Below are 15,792 nucleotides of genomic sequence, written 5' to 3'. Positions count from 1 at the left end.
GTTGAGAAACAAAGCCATGAGATTCGAAACAGAATTGTAATATCATGTCACACTCTGGCTTGAGGCATTGTGACCGAGGGTGAGGGAAAGCCAAACATGACTCCCAGTTAATGATTTTTGTGACTTTGAAGATGCATCAGTTCCAGAATGAGACAGGCTCTCATAGGCTTGTTTCTTCTTAGAATTGTCTTCTCTCTAGAAGTCTCCATGTGGAGCAGGTGCCTACAAAGTAATCAGCATGCTAATTACACAAATGTTGATTTAAAACATGGAATAAATGAGACCATCTGTGACATAGATGACGAATTGAAAGAGTGGTGTCACAGAAGAAGTGGTGTCCAGGCAGAACGGAACATGAAGAAGAAGGATGTGCCCAATAGTGTTCTGTGCAGAAGGCATGAAGTCCGATAAACGCTGAAGTCTTCACCGACAGTCTCATTAACGTTTCAAGGGTAGAAATCAGAATGTGGAGTTTCAGACGTGAATGAAAGACTATAAGGTCAAAAATGTAGTATCTATCAGCCTCATGAGACTAGCTCTCAAAAGTTTAGTGGTTTGAGAGTATGCAGGTTCAATTCTAATTGTGCAACATGGCCCTGATCATCAGAATAACTGTTGTTTACAGGCATGGGGGCAGGGCACAAGCCAATGAAGGATCGTTTTAACAAACCGCCTTATTTTACTGGTCAAGGCAAGTCTAACCTAAAACTGTTCAAAATTGCTCCATATACAAAGCTGTCCTCTAATTAAGCTACTTGTCTCCATGAGTCCATTATATTTAAGTAAGTATAAACTATTTCCCCATAGGTGAGAGGGTACATTTTAACACCCGAGTGCATCCCTGAAACTGAGTAATAATACTGCCTACACATGTCCTAAGCTTTTCACATATGTGCACGTGTGATGTGTGTGTGTGTGTGTGTGTGTGTGTGTGTGAGAGAGAGAGAGAGAGAGAGAGAGAGAGAGAAGTTAGGAACAATAAAATTTTAAAAAATTATAATACTATACAGTAGTAACTTATACAAACCTAGCATCTCTCTGAAATATCTTTTGTTGCTGTTATTGTTTTTTCTTTTTTCTTTTTGGGGTTTTCTAAGACAGGGTTTCTCTGTGCAGCTCTGGCTGTCCTGGACTCACTCTGTAGACCAGGCTGGCCTAGAACTCAGAAATCCACCTGCCTCTGCCTCCTAAGTGCTGGGATTAAAGGCATGTGCCACCACTGCCCAGCCTGAAATATCTTAAAAAGTAGATTTGCCCTTCTTATGAGACAACACAGTTCAGCTGAAATAAGGACAAAGGCATTGTGTCATAGCATTAAGGGACTAATGTTATAGATCCAAGTGTAACTTGAACACAAACACACAATATCACAACAGCCAATCTGACAGCTCAGGCAGCTACAAAGTGACTAATGGGTAATGTGTACTACTGCTTGGATATGCTGGTAAAGGAATTCACGGCTGAGATGAATTGGAGTGCGATGCTGTAAGATTTCTTCTCACTACTTGAAACAACACTCAATTTAAAACTTTTGAATTATTTCTGGAATTTTCTATTTAGTGTTTCTTGACTGTGGACTGCCATGGGATATAAACCACAGCAAATGAAATATAGATGATAGGAAACAACTGGATTTCTTTGTGCTTTCATTATTGTCTTTGTTGTGTGGGGTCTGTCCTCACTTCTAAAGGGCCAGGAATGTCCCCACCTGCTTCCTTTCCTTCAACTCCTGCTCACAAGGCAGCTGCCTTCTCTATGAGAAGACAGTTCAGAAAAAGGATTAGGGGCCTCACCACCCCATCCCCTAGCACACAGAGGGAATTGTACAATGGTTTATAAAGAGAGTTGTAAACCGTGCTTCCCCCACCACCCCGCCATGGTTAAAATGGAAAGAAGTCGGGGAGCAGCAGCCCAGCTCTTCTGGAACCACCACTCCTTTACTGGCACCAGGGTAATTGTGCTTATTTGCTTTCTGGGACTTGCCCAAACCTGTCAAGTTCTCACTTTGAAAACTTGCAGAGGAATCCACCACATATTTATCCACTTATTTCCATATGCAAAGAAGTTGCTACTGGGAGGCTGATGACTGAGATGTTCTTTTTTTTTTTTTGGATATTTTCTTTATTTACATTTCAAATGTTATTCCCTTTCCAGGTCTCCCCTCCCCCTGCTCCCCCACCCATCCACCCACTCCTGTCTTCCCAGTCCCCATTCCCCTATACTAGGGCATCAAACCCCCTCAGGCCCAAAAGCTGCTCCTCTCACAAGGCCATCTTCTGTCATGTATTTGGCCTGAGCCATGGGTCCCTCCATGTGTACTGTTTAGTTGATCCAGTCCCCAGGAGCTCTGGGGGGGGGGGGGCGGGAGGTGGGGAGGAGTCTATCATAGCTGATTCTCTGCTTGAGCATCATTCTCCCTTCTGGTTCTGTAGAACCTTTGTAAGCACAGTGCCTCACTTGGCTCAAATAATGTGGTCTGCAGGACATGTGTGCTAACCGGCATCTACATTAAAATTAAAACCTGGGCCTGTTAGCATCTGAGCTACAGCGATTGAGAGCCACAGATATGCAGACTCCAGACGATTCTAAAAGGAAAACAGGTGTGCTTGTGCTCTGGTTTGGATTTCCATTATGCTCATAGCTGAAAATTTAGATTTGGTCATTAAATTTTTGAGCCAGGCGGAGTCACAGAAAACCACCCACACACAAAATAAATAGGTCAGACAAACCAAGAGGGGGAGAAAAGAGCTTTTTGAAGAAAAAGGAGACTTTGTCAAGGAGAGTGTTTAATGAGAGCATGTGTGAGACAGGAAAGACAGTGTATGATTAGGGAAAAGCAAAGCCACTGCCTTTTGGGTGTGTCCTGAGTAAAAGCGTCTTCAGCTATGACCCACTGAAACTACTTGGTCGGTCTTTTTCACACAGGTACAAAAACACTGTTTGTGTCTTATTAGTTTCAACTCTTGTTTCGGGGTAGCAGGGAGCCTCATGGCCAAATGATTATCATAAATAATCTCCTTCCGGAGTTGATTCCAGTTAGTGTTTATCAATGTGGGGTCTAGACAAAGGATGTCTCCAGCAAACCACAGCATTGGAGACCCGGCAATCAGAAAGCCCAAGTTCCCTCAAGTCACTGGCATCTGTGACTCTTTGGTTACTAGATGCAATCAGCAATATCAGCTTGAGGTGATCTTTCTTCGAAATGGTGTGGAATGTAACCGTGGGCTGCATGCTCTACAGAGGTGCACACAGCCTGGGCTCAGGAACTCACTTGGACTTTCCCACTCTATTCTTCACCATTATTACCCTTGAATCTATTTTTCATATTCTCTCCCTTTTTTTTAATTCTGATAATTCTTAGTTCTGTTAATAGGACTAGAACCCTTAGCTAATCATTAAATTCTAGGACCTTCAGAGAAGACAACACTGAAATGGAGAACTCACAAAGGCAGGTATCAGGGATACTGTGAGCAGAGAAAAGCAGCCAATAAATGTGGCCTTGAAGTGTTTACTATATTGTCTGTAGATGAAAATATTTCTCTTGCTTTCAGATAAAATATATGAACATTGTTAAGGCGCCACATGTCCCTGCCCCGAACTCCTCCCCATCTTCTTCAAGCCCAGGGAGAACCTTGCTCGTGGAGTATCACAACTTGGACTATTGCCTGTCAATCAGTGAAACCAAAGGACCAGAAGTGGGAATAGAACCAGGAAATCTCTTTGATGTCCCAAACTCATTCAAAACAGATTTAATTGATTCCGACACGTTTTGTTTCCTACTTTTTCCACAGAAGCTTAACAATCTCAGATCTGAGACAAAGAAGAGAAAAAGAAACTGCGATTGGAAATCTGTAGAAGACAGACTGTGAGTCCAAGAGAACCTGGACTGTGGCTCGGAACTTTTGAAAGAGGGCGACTCCAAAGTGTGATAGGAGGATGCGCGGGGATTCTGGTGTGTTTAAGAACGGGTAAGTGTTTTCTAATTTTGCCTGAAGTCCTGAGGTATCACTCCAAATTCCAGTAGCTGGTAACCAGCTCAAGCAAGTTAATAGCTACTTACAAAGTACTTCCGTGACTAATAAAGCCCTCAGACCCATTATTCAATTTGTTTGTTCCATGACGTATTTTGACTTTAGACACTGTCATATAAAAATAACCTACTATGAACTCAGACTGTTATTTTAAATTTGAGGCTACTTTTGCCAAAGCCACAGAGATTTTAGAGAAAACTCATCATTAGAAGAAGCAACATGCCACACTCCGAGTCACTTGAGACGCCCAGTCTTCTACTACCCTGCATCTCTAAGCAAACAGACACAGGAGCTAAGTTTCTGGGTAAGGGCCTCATAAACACGTGTTGCCCTCCCATGTGAATCAAATTAAAGCCAACCACATAAGACGTACACTTGTAATGTCTTAACATTATGCTATGGGAAACCGTGTCTCATTCTATTTACAAATAAGGTGAAGAAAAAAATTTAACTTAAGCCAGGCGGTGGTAGCCTTTAATCTGAGCACTCAGAGACAGAGGTAGGTGGATCTCTGTGAGTTGGAGCCCAGCCTGCTCTACAAAGCGAGTTCCTGGACACTCAGGGCTATTCAGAGTAACCCTGTGTTGAAAAAACCCAAACAAACCAAACAAAACAACAAAAATTAATTGAACTTAACACCACAATTTGTATTTTGGTTTGTTTTTTGATTCTTTGTTTGCTTGTTTGTTTATTTGTTTTCATTGTTACATATTAACACTGATAGTCAAGACTTTTTCCAGTTCCTGAATTAACTCAAGAGTGGCTATTATATTCTACCTTTAGGAAATTAGTGTTTTCCAAGGGAAGAGTTCAGCAAAAGAATGCTGTAAATGGTTGGTCCAAACCCAACATAATCATCCCATTCTTTAGATAGACCTTTTAAATCTAGAAGTGGCAAAGCTACCTCACTCATAAGCACAGAGTAATCCCTAAATGGCAGTAGACAATAAGGCAAGAAGTAATTGTGAAGACAAAAATCAGAAGCCAAATTTAAAGTTCATTCAGTTCATATTTTAACAAGAAAAAATCCTAAGGGAATATTTAATATCTTCTATATTATCAAATCTTATTTTATATGTACCATATATATTATATATATTATTATAGCTAGGTGCTGTAAAACTATAAATAAACCATGCATAGATTTGGATTTATGGCAGGCTCATCCCCCTGGGCCCCTCAGAGTGTCCCATGCTAGAGCAAACTGAGCTCCTAACCATGCCTGGACTCCATGCCGGGAGGCTGCTGGCACTGAAGTGGGTCACACAGTGGAAATGAAGAAGAAGAAAAAAACTATAAATAAGCTTTAGCAAATACATGAGTTGTTTGATTATAATCTGTCATCCAGACTACTTCGGGGACAAGAATGGTTACTTTCTGTCTTTCTGTATTTTTCTTTTTAAGGGAGTTTCCTGTTTTTGTCAATGTGAAAAATCCCAAGTTTTCTCTCCTAAATCAATGTTTAGTTTTTTTGGAAGCTTAAAAGCTAACATTTTTGTTATTGAAACCATTTATGTTTATAACTTAGTAGAAAGACTAAAGATCATGAGAAATTTCCCATCTCATTAAGGCGCTGAATATGCAGAAGGGATTAGCAATAGTCAAAGGCTTATAATTATCTAAATATAAAAGAATGTAATTTAATCCTGAAACAAACTTTAAAATACATATTATATTCATTCAGAACAGAAGAAAATGAAGTTTTCACAGAAATAGCCTATTGTGCCCTAGGCTCTTCCAGCAAATGGTCAATAGGTTCTGAGCCTGTGAGCCCTGCTCACCACCCCACGCAGCACGATAGGTTTGCATTTGCTTTCAGATGATGCTGGATTACAGACCCCTGCCTCCACAAACACATCCAAAGATACTGGGAGTTATGTTAGCAGTAAGGACATGCTACAGAAGAGCTCAGTGAATTTGCATATAGATCTGAAGACTCAGATGTGTATATATGAGTCATAAAGCCAGTCAGAGGAAAAACTGTGGAGTTGGCAGACATGGTCTTGACTGCCTCCACCCTGCCTTCCCTGAGGCATTCTGAAGCCTTGCTGATGCCTGGTTCCATCAGCTACCCAAGTACCTCCTGTCTTGCCTTTTGTCTCCTGCACCATAAACTACTTAGCATTATAATTATCTGTGTGCCCTCCTCACCAAAAGCTCCAGCAGACTATAAACCTAAGACATTAAGAGTGTCCCATTTCCCTCTTCCTTATTGTACTGAGATCAAAAGAGCATGCTCAGCAAACATTTATAGAATAAATTTATAACATTGACTGGACCCCACCCTCTCCCCTTAACTAAAATATCTAAGCCCTGAAATTTGCATATACAGGTCCCTGAGCCTTGCTTCTTAATATGACAAGTTAATAATAAATTCTGTTAACTCACAAGGAGATGTTTGACCCTCTCAGATTATATATCACTGTTATTGTGCATGAGAATAAATATGCTAAAGACTAAATATCTAATCTTGCCTTGTTCACACATTACTTTCAATGTGTGAACTTAATAAAAATGAATATAGAATAAAAAATATCTCCAGGAAATCCAACATGTTAGTGCCTACTGAATGCTAGTTAACAGCAGAAAAAGGAAGAAATTCAAGGTTACACACTTGTCATAACTCATCTTATTTAGTTCTCAAAATGAACCTTATTAAGGTAGGTATTGTGCTTATGAAAGAAAAGGGGGTACAAAGATAAGTTATCCCACTGACAGACCTGGATTAAGGGTCGAGAAAGATTCTACTTTGGCCTGACAGCAACTTTCTTATTGCCCGAGTTCTCCACTGCTCAAGGTTATTGTCTAGACAGCAGCTGGAGGACTGAAAACTTATTACAAGAAAAGTTTCACCACAAGATTAGAGCTGTGAACGTTCTTAAGATGACAGCAAAGAAGGACCTTGGGATAGAAGAGAAACAAAACTCATTTGGGCACAATTTCTAAAGGTTTGGCTCTGATCCTGTCTGATATCCCATCAGGAACATCCTTCTCATGCTCCAGAAACCCTTCACCAGGGTTCTGGAATGATCCCCAAGTCTGCACCAGCTACAGAAATATAGGCCACGTAGGTCCTACAGCAGCAAATTCCCAGAAAACTGCATTTGATAAGAAAGTCACTTCGCAGCCCCAAGGTATTTGGATTCCAGTTAAAAGTCACCAGACAAACATCAAAGGTCAAAAGAAACTTCTAGTTGATTAGTTACATGGGATGGAAAGATAAACCCTCGAAGAGAGGAGAAGTCTTCTGGTCTGCGGTCTAAAAATAATGATTTTTTTTTTGCGGGGGGGGGGGGGGGGGGGGGGGGGGTGGCTCTTTAACCAGTTTTAGGATTTCTCAGTCTCTATGATTGTCAAGATGGCACTGTGCTTAACACTGCTGGGAGAAGCAAAAGGGATGATAGACAGAAGCCACGTAATAGCGGCTCAGTGAATTACTGCTCCCATTTTGAAATGTATGAATACTGACAAGCTCAATCTACTGTCACTAGCTTGTGGGTATGAAGACCAGAGGGCTTTGAACACAGAGGGAGACACAGAGCTATTTAATCACATGCTGAAAAGCAGTTATGTGTCAGCCTGGGAGTGAAATTCTAGTGCTTTGCCAGGGCCCGGCTCACTTTTTGGAAATAGATTATTTCTTTTATGACTGAAAATAATATGTGTTTCCTTTTCATAATCTGGAAAACATATTTTTCAACCTTTTTTTTTTTGTTTATTTGTTTCTGTATTTAGTATTGTACTGGGGGCAAAGAAGGGACTCAGAAATGGTAGGCAAGGTTGCTTGACCTCTACGCCATGGCCACACCCTTTATGCTACCTTTTCTTTGGACATTTTATTGTGAGACCATTTTTTTAAGTCTCCTAAACAGGGCTTAACTCGTGTCCCTAGTGCCTCAACCTCCTGGGAAGCTAGAATTATAGGATTGACTGTTCCATCAGATCCGTTTATAATTGGGATTTCTATACTGATTTTAAACAAATGAATTTTGTTATGAAATTTTCATACATGTACCTGTTATACTAGAATGATATTTGAATGATCTTTAAAAACATAGGGAAAAATGAAAATAATTCCTAGTCCCAATGTTAACACTGGGTTTTTTGTCCTAACTGTTCTCTCATATCTTAGAATCTGTGTGTGTATGTGTGTGTGTGTGTGTGTGTGTGTGTGTGTGTGTGTGTTTATACATATAAGGCATGGCCAAATTTTTCTATGTATCATGAATAAGTATTGTATAGCATGCAATTCACATAAATATTTTGTGACAAAATATTTAAAATTTTTATGAAGCAGCATTTGAATTTATCTTAAGATTTAAGTATAGGTACTTAAAATAAAAGAAATAAGAATGGACTTAAAATAAAAGAAATAAGAGTAGATGTGGGCTTCTCAAGACAAATTCCTAAACCTTCTGACCTATGGATTCTAAGGGATATCTCACATTATAACTTAGGACTTTGTTATGTTCCATTGAATAAAATATTAAATGAAATTTCAATTTTTTCTTTCATGTGATTTTTAAATAACAGTGATTAATGTCATTTGCATTTAGTTTTACATATACTTCTGATAATTCTCTGAAATAATTGTGTTTTCTATGGTAATTTTTAAAAACTCATGTGAAAATGCAATATGCTAGAGCATAGATTTTAATATATATTTCAATATTATCTTTTTTAATTTTTATTAGATATTTTCTTTATTTACATTTCAAATGTTATCCCCTTTCCTCGTTTTGACTTCGAAAACCCCCTATCCCATAGGCCCTCCTCCTGCTCACCAAATACCACGCCCCACTCCCAGTTCCCTGACCTGGCATTCCCCTACCCTGGGGCAATGAGCCTTTACAGGCAAGGTCCTCTCCTCTCATTGATGTCCGACCAAGCCATTCTCTGCTACCCATTTAACTGGAGCTATGGGTCCCTCCATGCGTACTCTTAGGTTGGTGGTTAAGACCCTGGGAGCTCTGGGGATACAGGTTGGTTCAAATTGTTGTTCCTCCTATGAGGCTGTAAACCCCTTCAGCTCCTTGAGTCCTTTCTCTAGCTCCTCCACTGGGGAGCCTGTGGTCAGTTCAATGTCACTATTATCTTTTAATGTAGCAATTTTGATGATCTTACTCAAATCTACAGCTAAGTATTATAAAGGACTCCTAGCTTAGTAGGTTAAAATTTCTGCCAAATTATCACATTTCTTTTACATTCCTCTGTTCATGTGACCTCAAGTGTCTTCATATATGTGTTGAACATTTCTTTTTACATTTTAGAGCATCATCTGAGCACAGGAATTCTGCATGATTCAACTGGTCTCTACCAAAAATATCCAATGCTATGGAAGAGTTCTTGAAATATATAAGGCATAAATCATTTGCTATACCTGAAGGAATAGTTTACCTGAGTGACAAGAGCGAAAGTATGAGTTGAAAGGTCAAAACATGTAAATAAATATCTACTAGAAGCCACAGGTAATAGAACGTTCCTCTAATCCCAGCACACGGAAGGCAGAGGCAGGCAGAGCTTGGTGATTTTGAGGTCAACCTGGTCTACAGAGTAAGCTTCAGGACAACCAGGCTGCTACACAGAAAAACCTTGCCTCAAAAAAAGCAAAAAAATGAAAAACAAAACAAAACAAAATCTACTAGAAATTCAGAGAGAAATAAGAAAGATCAAGAGAACTGTAATACTGAAGTACAGAAACCAGTACTTTGTCTAACGGATAGTTCAGACGAGCAAACAACAAATGAGAAAACAGACGTACAACTGGTCAAGTTTATTAACCCAGTGCGAACAAGTAGGTATGTATCAAATTCTGCAGCCAAACGAAGGAAGGGTCTACTTCCATATAACCATTGTGTGTATGTGTGTATATACATATATATATATATATATATATATATATGCGATGCATGTGTGTGGATACGGATGTGTGTATATATATGTATTTGTGTGTGTGTGTGTGTTTGCTTTCATGTCATAGATAAGTATTATATAGTTATGGTTTGTTTGGGGATTAGGGTAAAGTCAGAGGTATAAATCTAAAGTTAAAAGTGGTAAGTGAGAAATACATTTAGAATTAAGGTTATGGTTAGAGCTTGGAGGCTAGGACTACAGTAGTTAGTGTTAGCGATTATTAATGATTAGTTTTTCACTTAGTTTTAATATTTAGGCTATAGACAGAGAAAGGTTTAGCATTTGGGCTAGGTTCTATTTAGGGTTATTGTTGGTATTAGGGCTAGTATTAGACAGGTTTAGGGCTTGAGACTGTTTTAGATTTATTTCTAAGATTAATGTTTGAGTTAGAGGTCTGGTTGTGGTTAGATTGAAGTTCAGAGGTAAGGATACAGCTCAGAACAGTATCGATATTGTTTCTTACGTTAACCTAAGGTTAGGGCTCGGTTGTTCTTAGGGTTAGTATTAGGATTAAGGCTCATATTAGAGCTGGCTTTAGGGTTAACATAAGAATTAAAGGCACAGTGTTAGGATTACAGGTAGGTTAGGTTAGATGAGAGCTACGGTTAGACTAATGGGTAGACTTGGTACACCTCTTATTATTATTTGGGTTTATATGGAGCTGCAGCTGCTGTTATTGTTTAAATTGAACTTTAGATTGATTGTGGTAGTGTCATGCTTTAATTCCAGCACATAGGAAGCACAGGCAGGTAGATCTCTTTCATATACATAGTGAGTTCCAACATAGCTACAGCTACATAAAGAAACCCTGTTTCAAAAAAAAAAACAGAGCAAAACAACAACAAACAAACAACAAAAGAAAACTTTTTTACTTTCAAATAAAGCATTATTGCAAAATCTATAGTTATACTGAATAAAACCTGTGCTTCCAATGTTAATTTGGGGAGTTTTTGCATGACCACAATCTTAGTAAATATCTATACTGCCCTTGCCTTCCCCATAGTCTAACAATGTTAGACTATGCTTATGGGCATGGAAAGCCAAGAGGATAGCCAGCTCTGGTCTCTGTTCTGCTCTATATTCCTCCCACACCAGGAATGGATGACAACACATGGATCAGTGCATGAAAACGTGAGGAAATCACTCAGAGATTTTTAAGATTAAATAACACCCACATTTTCTTCTTTTAACCCATTCTCAGGGTCAGGACATTAGATCTATAGTGGATGGGATAAAAGTTGGGTATCTCATCAAAGGATATAGAAAATTGTTTATCTCTTACCCTCTTACCCTCTTATAGAAAGTGCTATTGTAATGAAATGTCTGGAGAATGATTGAATTTCTTTTTAGGAAGTAACAGAGAAGCCCAACAGGATAGAGATCTGGGAAAGGCTGCAAAGAGCAACTAGCTACTTGTGGAAACCTTTGAATGTGTATTCACAGGTGACAGGAAAAGGCGTGCACACATTCCTTTCTGACTCATTTTTGACAACAGAAAAGATGGAAAGCAGTTGGAGGGGGAAATCACAATCAAAGAAAGAAGAAAATCTATTTAATTTAGATGGGGTTGAGCTCAGTTTTCTGAGTACTTTTGGGAGTTCAGAAAGGAGGCAGACAAATTGGGCGAGTGCTATCAGTTGGTACAACCATGCCGTAGGCCTGGGTACCATGAATGAGTTACATACAGAGTATGCGCAATCAGAGAGGGGAGCTTGGAATGATAAAGGGTCTGAAACTCATTCTATAAGGAAAAGTTAATGTCTTGCCTATAAAATAAAATAATATCATAAAGATGGATTGGGCCTGAGGCCTTGGTGAATGTAGAAGACATGCTGATGCTCTGCTAGATAATTTTGTGTCTATTTAGCAGGCATTAAAGTCATCATTGAGGAAGGAATACCAATTAAGAAATTGTCTCCCTAAAATCCATCTATAGGCAAACCTCTAAGACATTTTCTTAATTAGCAGTTAATGGTGGAGAGCCCAGACCTTTGTGGGTGGTGACATCCCTGGGCTGGTGGTCCTGAGTTCTATGAGAAAAAAGACTGAGCAAGCCATTAGGAGTAAGCCAGTAAGCAGTACTCCTCCATTGCTTCTGCATCAGCTCTTGCTTCTAGGTTCCTGTCCTGTTTGAGTTCCTGTCCTGACTTCTTCAATGATAGATAGTACTATGGAGGTATAAGCCAAATTAATTCTTCCTCCCCAACTTGCTTTTGGTCATGGTGTTTCATCACAATAGTTAATACTAAGGCAAGCCGGTAGCAAGAGTGGCATATTGCTGTGATAGACCTAACCATGTTGTTTCGGGAAGGACTGTGGAAGAACTTTTAACTTTAGACAAGAGAAGTAATACTGAGTGGTGAGAGCTCAGTGAGCTATTGTGTAGAAGCTTGGAAGATATGAGTGCTGAAAGCAGTGTAGATGACAGAAGCTGAGTTGGGAAGTTTCAGAGGGAAACAAAACCTGTACTGGACCTTTTGTGTGACAAACCTGTGGTGTCTAGTCAGCTGCAGCTGAAAAATAAACTGTAATTAACAAGAGACCAGAATCACTAAAGTACGACTTGTGTTAGTAGGACAATTGATGCTGGTCTATTACTAGAGCTGAGAAATTAGCAGTGATTAAGAAGAGATTAGCATCACTGAGGTAAAGTCTTCTGGAAAGTGTTTCCTAAGACTCAGCACTCAGAAGCTATGTTCCAGAAGTGGTTAAAGTTGTGCCTCACACTGGCAGCAAAATTTGGTAGTGTGAAAGTCGCCCTGGTGGTACTGGTTTTGAAGGCATGACAGGGTCATAAACAGCAGCTGAAGTTTGGTTCTGTGAAAGAACAGAAGCCACTGGTGAAGTTTCAATCTCAGTAGCAAGACTGAAGGAGTCACGTGAAGCAGTTTTAGCACTATGAGGAGAGCCTAGGAAAGGTTATTGGTGAAAGGGTTGCCCACTCGCAGCAGAAGACTGCAGAATTTTGGAGAGACCATCACCATGGGATGACCATCAAGAATAGCTTCAGTGGTGGGAGGAGCTTGCCAGAGCTGCTGAGAGCAGAGCTGGAGAAGTGAACTAAGCCTTTTGGAGGAAACAAGAAGACCATGAGTAGATCCCAGATATTGGACATTGTGTTATTTACACTGTTGGAGTTTTGGGTTTGCTTTGGTCTGATTGTGATTTGACTGTGCCCTGGTTCTTCCCTCTTGAAGTAAGAAAGTAGTTAATTTATTTTTGATTTTACAGTTACCTACAGATGAGAGACTTTAAACTTGAGAGAGACAGAGACAGACAGAGACAGAGACAGAGAGACAGAATTTGGATTATAAGAAGGGACCGGATATTTTTAAGCAGACAAATTTTTAATGTGCTTGAATTTATAAAGACTTTTAACATTTGTCGTTTTCAATGTGAATGAAGGTTATGACTTAACAGCGACGTGTTTGTGTGTCAAGTTGTGCCGGATAGTTTTATGTCAGCTTGACACATGATAAAGTCATCTGCGAAGAAGGAATCTCAATTTTAAAAATGCCTCTCTCAGATTTCCTCCTTACCTTGCTTTCAGTCATGGTGTTTCATCACAGCCATAGTAACCCTAAGGCAGAAGCTGACAGGCCTCAGTGCTCTTCAGAGCGATGTTAGAAGTTGGGATGAGAATTGTGTTGTTCGTGACATAGCTGCTCAAAGAAGGCCCACTCCCTCTTCTCAGCATCTTCTTAACTTACTTTTCTCCCAAGTAAGGTAATACCATCACATTGAGGGAGTTGTGACCATTCCTCCAGGATGTGATCCAGCCTTGGTTGATGACAAACATGAACCCCTCCCTTCTGAGCCCCTATTCTCCGCCATCATTTATCTGCATGTCAACTTTGCACTGCTCCTTGAGAACCCTGAAAATCAGTCCCCAAATGGTGCTTCTTCCTTCTTCCCAGAAAAGGAGCACAGAATCTTTTCTGTGTAACTCATTTCCTTGGAGTCTACCCTGCCAACACTTGCTATCTTCTGATTTGTCTATGTGGTACAGAGTTCAGATGCCTGAGGTCACACAGTGCACATCTATGGAGATGTTGGACAGCTAATCAATGACAAGTTTGAGCCCACCCTCAGGAACTAAGTCTTCCCTCTATTTGGGCCTCACTACAACTAACCCCCAACTCTTATGTGCTGAGCTTCCTTCTTGAAGGGATGTGGTGTGCTGCCTGAAAGTGTTCAGGCGCTTCTTTTGCTTTCAACACAATTCCACATTTGAATGAAACAGCATGTTGCTACCTTTGGAAGATGTATTAATCCAGTTTGCTGAGACCATGACTAATTTTATCTGATATCAAGTATTGGGCAACAGAAACCTTAAGATGCAGGTGCATCTTTTCCTGTAAGTGCTGGGTGTGACTAAAGCAATAAACCTGAGTGATTTCTAAACATGACTACCATTTTGGAAGCTTGCTCTTGATTACAAAAATTATCAGCTCAAGGGAAAGTCTTGCCAGGCTGGCACCCTTTCCACTGACTAGACTATTCTTCCCCACCCCCCTAAGCTTTTAACTTAGGCTTCATACCACACCTCTCATTTCATAATGGTTTGAAATAATGATATCATTAGAAGAGAGAAACAAGGTGCACTGTCTGTAGTAGTCCAGATGTTTTTCAAAAGTGTAAAGATACTAACTTTTCAAAAGTATAATATACTAACTATTGGCTTGAGAAAATTTTCATATTAGTAAATTCTTATTAAAGTTTAATATGGTATGGGTATAGGTCAGGATTCATTCCTTTTTCATGAGGCATTTATTAATACCATGATTTAAAAAAATTATAAAGAATGATCACATTCTCACTCAACCTTCAGGGAAGTGAAAAGACATGTTGTGCACTCAGGAAGACTTAGACTTCTTGTTAAATCACCTGGCTTCCCATTCCTGCAGAATATTTTTTTTACAAGTTTTTATATTCTATCCCCGAGCAGCACAACTGTGCTAAAGGAGAGCTGTGACACAGGAATTCAAAGATGTTTGACTCTCAATGCCCAATGCTGAGTCTGTATGATATCCTGACACCCTGCTAAGTGATTTACATGAATTAGTTCACATGACATAGCTGATATTATGATGTCTATTTTACACGTGGGAAAGCTACAGTCAAGAAAGATGACAACATTGATAAAATTCAGAGCAAGAATTTGAATGAGGTCACACTGAATCGAAAGCCACCTTCATAATTGTGGTCCTCAGCTTTGATAGACAGAAATGATTCTTTAAGACAGAATGGCCAGGAGCCTAATGGTCTGTTGAACCTGTAATCCTTCTCCTTCTCTTAAGTTGTAGGCTGAAATAACATTGATTTGTAGAGTATAATGTGTTCATATTTCCACTTGCAGACTTTCCACCCAGGAAGGCTTCATGAATTCATATAAAAATATAGATTTAAACAGCCCTGTCTTTAGAAAAAAAGACCAGTAGATGAACACATGGCATGGGAGTCTTACATGGGAGTTAATATAATTACCAGTTTCTTGCAGTTTCTTACAATTCTGGTAAATGTTTCTCCCTTTCAAAAGATATAATATACTGGTGCTCAAAAACTGCTGTATGAAGCCCATTCTTGGACTGAGCCTTGCCCCTTTTATGGTGCCCATCTTTTAAAGTACAGATACTGTGAGCACAGTAACACAACAGTGAATAAGTGGATACGAGTAGTTTTTATTATACTCTTCAGTTCCTATGAGCTAGGAAGCTCTTGCAGAATGCACAATGAATCTCAGAGCAGAACAAAAGCATCCCATATGTGAGTGGAATTTTTCCCAGAGCAGGGGATGAGAACCCACACTGACCATCATGCATGGGGTGATGATGCTTCTGTTTCAGAA

General features: G+C 39.6%; 1 non-coding gene across 1 annotated transcript; it reads left to right on the top strand.

The window, feature by feature from the left end:
• Positions 1–5,168: 5,168 nt before the first annotated feature.
• On the top strand, positions 5,169–5,302 carry LOC127690343 (small nucleolar RNA SNORA42/SNORA80 family). Its single transcript, XR_007979064.1, has one exon. It is a non-coding gene; the product is annotated as a small nucleolar RNA SNORA42/SNORA80 family (small nucleolar RNA).
• The last annotated feature ends 10,490 nt before the right edge of the window (positions 5,303–15,792 follow it).

Source organism: Apodemus sylvaticus, chromosome 7 (genome assembly GCF_947179515.1).
Source record: "Apodemus sylvaticus chromosome 7, mApoSyl1.1, whole genome shotgun sequence".
In the NCBI taxonomy this organism is placed as follows: domain Eukaryota; kingdom Metazoa; phylum Chordata; class Mammalia; order Rodentia; family Muridae; genus Apodemus; species Apodemus sylvaticus.
The sequence above is the reverse complement of the archived record's forward strand: the minus strand, read 5'-3'. Positions and strand labels throughout refer to the sequence as shown.